We start from the raw sequence: 8,494 nt of genomic DNA, 5'->3' as shown, positions 1-8,494 counted from the left end.
TTGCTACCGCTTTCCAAAGTAATATTAATCTAACTAAGGATTGGCAAAGTCCTGAAGTCGAGACTGTAATAAGTCACTCTTTAACAAGGATTGATGAGTTCACAATTGTGAAGCCGACCCGAATAGTGCGTCCTATAGAGATTCGTAAAGCACTTCGTGCGCTCAAGACCCACAAAGCTCCAGGACACGATGATATTCACAATATAATGCTCAAAAACTTATCGCAAAAGGCTGTAGTCTTCCTAACAAAATCTTTACTGGCTGCCTATTTCTTGGGTATTTTCCTAAAGTTTGGAAAAGATATTCCTTTAAAAAAACCGGGTAAAGACGAATCAAATCCTACTCATTATCGTCCAATTAGTTTACTCCCGTCCTTAGGTAAGTTATTTGAAAAAAATATTTACACCGGTTTATTATGTGTTTCTGATCATTTAGTTATTAATGAACAATTCGGTTTTCGATCCAAACATTCTACAGTGCAACAATTGGCTAGAGTATCAGGGCATATTTCTCATAACCTAAGTCTTCATAAGTCAACAGGTATGTTCTTATTAGACATTGAAAAAGCTTTTGATAGTGTGTGGCATGAAGGCTTACTTCACAAACTAGTCAATCTAGATGTTCCACTAGATCTTGTAAAACTTATTAAGTCCTATCTTTCCGACCGCCAATTTATAGTTCACTACAACAAATCCAAGTCATCATGTTTTCTATCCCCTGCTGGTGTTCCTCAGGGATCTATTCTAGGCCCATACTTGTTCCTCATCTTTCTTAATGACATCCCTATCCAACCGCATACTAGCCTTGCATGTTTTGCGGACGACACAGCCTCATATACTTCATCTGACGATGTCGATCTTATAATTAGCAGATTACAACTTGCAATCGAATTGCTTTGTACATACTTCTCTAAATGGAAGCTGAAATTAAACGAGTCTAAGACGGAGACTATCTTGTTTACACGTCATCGCAAAGCCCCGAAACGACGTCTTTTTATTGCTGATCATGAAATCCCCTGGCGAAGCTCTGTTCGGTATCTTGGAGTATTAATGGATAATAAACTCCACTGGTCAAAGCATGTGAAGCACGTGCATGTAAAAGGCGCCCAAGCCCTGGGTGCCCTTAGTCCCGTTTTAAATCGCAAAAGTAATTTAAGCCCGTGTACTAAACTGAGAATATACAGTACTCTCGTTCGTCCCTGCATTACGTATGCATGTTCCGTTTGGAGTTCTACTTGTATATCTAATCATAAGTTGCTACAAATATTGCAAAATAAAGCAATAAAAAATGCTTTTAAAACCCCTTTTAGAACAAACCTGACTAAACTACACCACAGAATTAATTTTCCACTTCTACATGACTACACTTTAAAACTTTCACGTACATTTTACTTAAAAAAATTAACCAACAAAAATCCATTGATTTCGAATATAGCTTATAAAATTAACAATCATTGATACACGTGTTACTTACCACAGCACTACATTTTGTTTCCCCCAACTCAAGCCTAACGTGAGCACGAGCATAACAAACGATTGGAGCCAGGGGCACAGCGCCGCGACCCCGCTCGGTTCCTAGCGCCGTGAGATCCGGGGAGGCGTGGTGGCTCGCTGCGCTGTGTTTGTATGTGGTTGTACATTGTGATGGACATAATTAAATTATAACTTTTAGATTTGTGAATATCAAATCAAATCAAATCAAGTCATTTAATTGAATAGATTGAGTGGGTACATTGTTGTTACATTATAATCATAGGTGCTAACAATCTGCCGGGTAGGCATGCAAAAATAATATTTAACAATTCTTACTCTAAGTTTACCGTGAAAAACATACAACATAAAAACCAAATTATTCATAAAAGTCTATCCACCATAATATTATAAAACTGTGAAAAATAAAAATTTGAAATATCTGAATTAACTTATTCTAATGACTATACATTCATGTCTGTTAAATATTCTTTAACTGAATAATATTTCTTCGTCATTAAAAAATCCTTAACTTTTTTTTTTTAAAGAGTTAATATTTAAGTTTTGGTCCGCTAATGATGCTGGTAGTTTATTATATAGCTGAGGAGCCATATTAAATATACTATTACCAAAAAGTGCCGTTGTATGCTGCGTGAAACATATTTTATTTTTTCTGCGTTTACTATCAGAGTAACTAAATAGTTGATCATTTGTTCTAATGAATACTAGTACTTCATATATATATAGGCACGGGAAAGTAAGTATTTTAAATTTATCAAAATATGGTTTACAGGAATCAGTAGGGCTTAAATGAAATATAGCTCTTATACATTTTTTCTGACATTTAAAGACTCTATCCTTATCTGTGGAATTTCCCCAAAATATGACCCCGTACCGAATATTTGATGTGACATATGCGTTAAAAGCTACTGACACTGCGGACTGGTTTACTACTTTAGACAGCATGTGCAATGCAAATGAAAATTTACTTAGCTTCATGCACAAATTTTCAATATGGGTTTTCCAATTTAGGCAATCATCAATATGTAGGCCTAAAAATTTTGTTTGTGTTATTTCAGATATTTTTTTACTTAGATAATTAATGTTCAATGCTATCTTATTGCGTCTATTTACAAATGTCATTATGCTAGTTTTGTCAAGATTTATGATTAAATTGTTACATGTCAACCAGTTTATAATATTGCCTATAGTATGGTAGTGAATATGTAGCGTGTATGATGTATCGATGACGTAATCAACATACTTACTTGTAACATCGTGGGTTAGGTAGCACGTAGGTGCTCTAACCAGTCTGTTGCATACTGTGTACCGTGTAGGGTGTTTGTGGTAAATAAATAACCTGTTCTCGATTGGCATCACACAACTGACTTTTACTTGCATTCCTAAATAGCCTTCTGATCTCTAAAGAACAATAGTGATAGTGCAGATAAAGAGAGTGACTCCTACATTGGTGACCCCGACTAACACACGCGGTGCGTATCATATTACATTGGACTTGGACACGTGCAACACGGTGTGATACGGGACACAGCAGACTCACACCATTCATCTCACCGACCATCATGCCAGATCCAGCTTTAGTTCAAGCCCAGGCCTTAGCGCAGGCTCAAGGTGCAGTACAAGCGCAGTTAGATAAACATGCCACGCAGCTGGAAAATCGAAAATCAGAAAACTCAAGTTTAACCGCCATTTCGGTTCAGAGCCGGATAGCTGAATTTTGGGTGGACAAGCCGCGACTCTGGTTCGAATTGAACACTTTGAAGCCGTCATGGCACTCCAGAAGCAAGAGGATGACGTAAAACTTAGTCTAGTGATTGCAAAATTAGGCAAGGACAGCATTCAACAGGTCAGCGACTTGTTGACCAAACCACCAGACGAACAAAAATACAAGGCCTTGAAAGAGAGGCTCCTGCAAGTGTATGAGGAGAGTACAGAGAGACAATTTCAAAAATTAGTGTCAGAGATGGATCTAGGGCAACAAAAGCCTACGCAGCTGTTGCGTCGGATGAAGGAGTTAGGACGTCGAGTTCAGGTGTCGGATCAAACACTTAAAAGTTTATGGTTATCAAGAATGCCGTCAGCGGTAAGGGCCGTGATAACAGAATGCCAGGATCAATCCCTGGATAATTTGGCAGACATAGCGGACAAGGTAGTTGACAACACAAGGTCAACCGACGTTGCAGCAGTCAGCACCAGCGCCGGACCCACGAACGTGTACCAAGAGCCGTTGGTGGAGCTGGTCAGCCAGCTTAGCAAGCTATCGATGGAAGTTGCAGCGTTGAGGACTGAGGTGCAGAGGCGTGGTCGTTCAGAATCCAGAGGACGTCAGGGGTATGACCGATCCAGAGCGCGTTCTACTCGCAGGAAGACCAGAGATCCAGGTTGGCTGTGCCGTTATCATTACCGCTACAGGTCGAAGGCAAACAAATGTGAACAGCCGTGTGCATGGCAATCCCCAAAAACGGAAAACTAGTTGAGTTGTGTTCGGGTGCGGTGGACGAATACAACTCAGAGCAGGTATTACGCAATCATCGTTTATTAATTAGAGACTGTTCTACAAAACTTACCTTTTTAATTGACACGGGAGCAAATATCTCGGTAGTTCCTAAAAAATACATACATAAATGTGTAACTCGTAATTATGACTTTAAATTGTTTGCTGCTAACGACAGCGTAATTAAAACCTATGGCATATGTTACTTAGATATTACTTTTGGTTTACGTCGTGTTTTTAAATGGCCTTTTATTGTGTGCGACGTTAAACAGCCGATAATTGGAGCCGATTTCTTGAGACACTTTAGGTTATCAGTAGACTTGTTTAACAATAGATTAGTTGATTTAGAAACAAAGTTGTACGTGAGTGGATCAAAGTCATTAAATTGTTCAGAAACCATAAAAAGTATTAACAGTAGCCATCCTCATGCAGACTTATTAGCATCATTTCCGGATATCACTCGACCTCCAATGTTTAGGGACATACCGAAACACTCTGTATATCATCACATTGAGACTACGGGACCTCCAGTTCAAACTTGAGCTAGGAGAATTTCGCCTGACAAGTTTGATAAGGTTAAAAAAGAAATTGAACTAATGCAGGAACTAGGTATATGCAGACCCTCGAAGAGCGAGTGGGCGAGTCCGTTGCATATTGTACAAAAGAAAGACGGAGAGATAAGACCTTGTGGTGATTATAGATTATTAAATTCCATAACTAAGCAAGATCGTTATCCAATCCCCAGAATGCAAGATTTTACATACGGTTTACATAACAAAAATATTTTTTCTAAAATAGACATTTTTAGAGCTTATAATTTTATTAAAATTTGGCCGGAGGATGTAAAAAAAACGGCAGTTATTACCAGTTTCGGGTTGTTTGAGTGGGTACGCATGCGATTCGGTTTAAGAGAATCAAGTAATTCCTTCCAGCGTTTTATTAACACCAATATATTACCAGGAAAAGAAAAATAAGTCATAACGGAGCAGGGTCAGTCTTATTTGGTTACTTAGACGACATAATATTAGGTTCCGATAACGAGATTGTTCACAGACAGCACTTACAATTATTATTTGAGAGGTTAAATAATTATAAAATATCCATCAATTTAGGTAAATGCGTGTTTGGTCAAGAGAAAATTAATTTTCTAGGTTACGAGGTATCGAGTAAAGGTATTTGTCCTACAGCAGACAAAGTGCAAGCTATTCATAACTTTCCTAAACCAGAGACGATTGAACAGCTTCATCGATTTTTAGGGATGTTAAATTTTTATAGAAGTCATATACCTAATGCTGCTAAAATACAAGGAGTCTTAGATAAATATTTGCACGGATCTAAGAGAAGAGATAAGCGTAAAATTGAATGGACAGACGAGGCCGATAGGGCATTTGAATTATGTAAAGAAAATTTAAAAAACGCGACAACGTTAGCACACCCTAAAATAGATGCCGAATTAGCTTTAATGACAGATGCGTCCGACCTAAGTGTTGGCAGTGTCCTTCAGCAGAAAGTAAATAATGAATGGAAACCACTAGGTTATTTTTCAAAAAGGCTTACGGAATCCCAAAAGAAGTACTCTACTTATGATAAGGAACTTTTGGCAATTTATTTGAGCATAATTTACTTTAGAGACATGGTTGAAGGCAGAAGTTTTACCGTGTACACGGACCATAAGCCTTTAACATACGCATTCACTTAGTAGGCGTCACAGAAATCAAATAAAGAAATACCTAGACGTACTCGGCAGTTGTTATTCATTAGCGAATTCACAACGGATATTAGACACATAATAGGGGAAGACAACATAGTTGCTGACACGTTGTCGAGAGTTGAAACAATATCATGTTCGACTAACTTACAATACGTGGAAATCGCGAGAGCGCAAGCCACGGATGTCGAGTTAGCAAATTTATTGAGTGCAGGCGACTCAAGTAACATTCAACTAAAACAAATAACTTTGTATGATGTTGATTAAAATATTTATTGCGAAATTTCAGGAAAGTACAGTAGGCCTTATATACCAGCGAAGTATACAAAAAATATTTTCGATACATTTCATTCGATAGCACATTCAGGAATTAGAGCTACTAGGTTACTGATAACTAAAAAAGTATTTTGGCCGGGGATGAACAAAGATATTGGTAAATGCGTTAAAACGTGTATTAATTGTCAAAAAAGTAAAATTAATCGTCATACGGTATCCCAATTTAGTACTTTTGAAGAAAGTGATAGGTTTTCACATTTGCACGTGGACTTAATAGGACCATTGCCCGTCACGGAACAAGGCTATAGGTATTGCGTCACCATGATAGATCGTCGCACGCGTTGGCCCGAGATATGCGCGATAGCGGATATGACGGCGGAGATGGTTGCTAAAGCTATTTATGAGGTTTAGATATGTCGTTTCGGTTCACCTACCAAGATCACTACTGATCAAGGTAGACAGTTTGAAAGCGAATTGTTTAAGGATCTCATGAAATTGTTAGGTATACATAAGTTGCGAACTACCCCATATCATCCCCAATACAATGCGAAAATTGAAAGATTTCATAGGACTTCAAAGAGTGCATTAGTAGCTAAATTAAAGAATAATAGTTCATGGTTTACGGAGATACATACTGTCATGTTAGGTTTAAGAGCTTCCTGTTAACCCGAAAATGATGGTATGAGTGCAGCTGAATCTACGTTAGGTCATTGCTTACGTTTACCAGGAGAATTTTGTAATGACGACAAGTTAACTAAAATAGACGTTTCACAATCGTATATAATTAGACTAAGAGATATGTTAAGTAAATTTAGACCTAAGAGTAGAAATATAAATCAGAAAAACATATTCGTGCACAAAGATTTAAGTACTTGTACTCATGTATTTATGAGAATTGATGCGGTTAGAAAACCGCTTACTCCTATTGTAGCCCATATAAAGTGTTAAAACGAAATAACAAAGTGTTCACAATATTAATTAATGGGCGAAGCAACAATGTTTCGATAGATAGATTGAAACCTGCATATTTTTTAGATGACTCATTAAATTCTTCAATAGCAAATACTTGTAACAGTGCAGAACAAAGTTATTCATGCACACATAAATATGTAACAAGAAGTGGCCGAATTATAAAAAACCCAGTACGATTTCAAGATATTTAGAAGTATAAGCTAGAATTAAGTATGTCATATTGAGAGCAGAATGTACAATAATCATTAGTGTAATAAATGTGTGTCAAACTTAGCTTAAACATTACTCTGTCGCTCACTGTATTGGGGATAAGCAAGTTAAGTACATAGTTTTTAACTCATTTTGATTTGCAAATTTAAAGTAGCTGCACCATGCAAAACGTACTCTGTTGAAAAGAAAGAAGAAGAAGTTATTATAGCGCAAAATGGAGCTAATAATGCATCCAACAGTCACACGGAATATAAGTTGGAAGTAATGACCATCATGGTGACAGTGTTAACTGTAATTTTTGTTATAGTTGGTATATTCATGGTGTATCAGTTTTGCTTGAAGAAGTGCAGATATGTTATGCGTTAGGAGCTAAGCGCGACACAGAGTTGTGCAGTGTAATTAGTAGTAATTAGTTAGTAAGGAAAATGTAACTTAGACTTAAGATTTTTTTTAGAAAAACATCCTTTTAAGAAGGGGGTGTATGTAGTGAATATGTAGCGTGTATGATGTATCGATGACGTAATCAACATACTTACTTGTAACATCGTGGGTTAGGTAGCACGTAGGTGCTCTAACCAGTCTGTTGCATACTGTGTACCGTGTAGGGTGTTTGTGGTAAATAAATAACCTGTTCTCGATTGGCATCACACGACTGACTTTTACTTGCATTCCTAAATAGCCTTCTGATCTCTAAAGAACAATAGTGATAGTGCAGATAAAGAGAGTGACTCCTACAGTATTATTAATGTCACTTTCAAAAGAATTTAAATTTTCACCTATAAATATCACTGTGCTGTCGTCAGCAAATAAAATCATCTCATGGTTGGTTACCGTAGGGAAATCGTTTATATATGTTATGAACAACAATGGACCTAATATACTTCCCTGCGGTACTCCAGTGGTTACGGTTTTTGACTCCGATATATATGGTGTTTCTGTTTTATCATGCCGTACTAACCTCGCTATTTGTGTCATTTGTTGCCTCCCCGTTAGATATGATTTTAGAAGTGATAAGCTGTTTCCTCTAACCCCGTACACGTTTAGCTTATCCAATAATATTTGATGGTCGACATAGTCAAATGCCTTAGTGAGGTCCATATAAAGTACGCATACATGCTTTCTTTTATCTACATTAGTAATGACTTCCTTCAAGAAATTGTATATTGCTAAATTAATTGATTTATTTTTTCTAAAGCCTTTTTGCTTTTCGTTTAATATTTCATTTTTTTCAAAATAATCGTTTAAGTTATTACAAATATACTTTTCTATTATTTTTGAGAAAATTGGTATAAGTGTAACTGGTCTATAACAGTCCATGTCTTCCCTATCTTGTTTTTTAAAGAG

General features: G+C 36.9%; 1 long non-coding RNA gene across 1 annotated transcript; it reads left to right on the top strand.

Moving 5' to 3' along the window:
* Positions 1 to 2,697: 2,697 nt before the first annotated feature.
* LOC126967035 (uncharacterized) lies at positions 2,698 to 7,799 on the top strand. The gene is made up of 2 exons (XR_007729866.1): positions 2,698 to 2,809; positions 7,756 to 7,799. It is a non-coding gene; the product is annotated as an uncharacterized LOC126967035 (long non-coding RNA).
* Positions 7,800 to 8,494: the final 695 nt, after the last annotated feature.

Source organism: Leptidea sinapis, chromosome 12 (assembly GCF_905404315.1).
Source record: "Leptidea sinapis chromosome 12, ilLepSina1.1, whole genome shotgun sequence".
NCBI lineage: Eukaryota > Metazoa > Arthropoda > Insecta > Lepidoptera > Pieridae > Leptidea > Leptidea sinapis.
The sequence above is the reverse complement of the archived record's forward strand: the minus strand, read 5'-3'. Positions and strand labels throughout refer to the sequence as shown.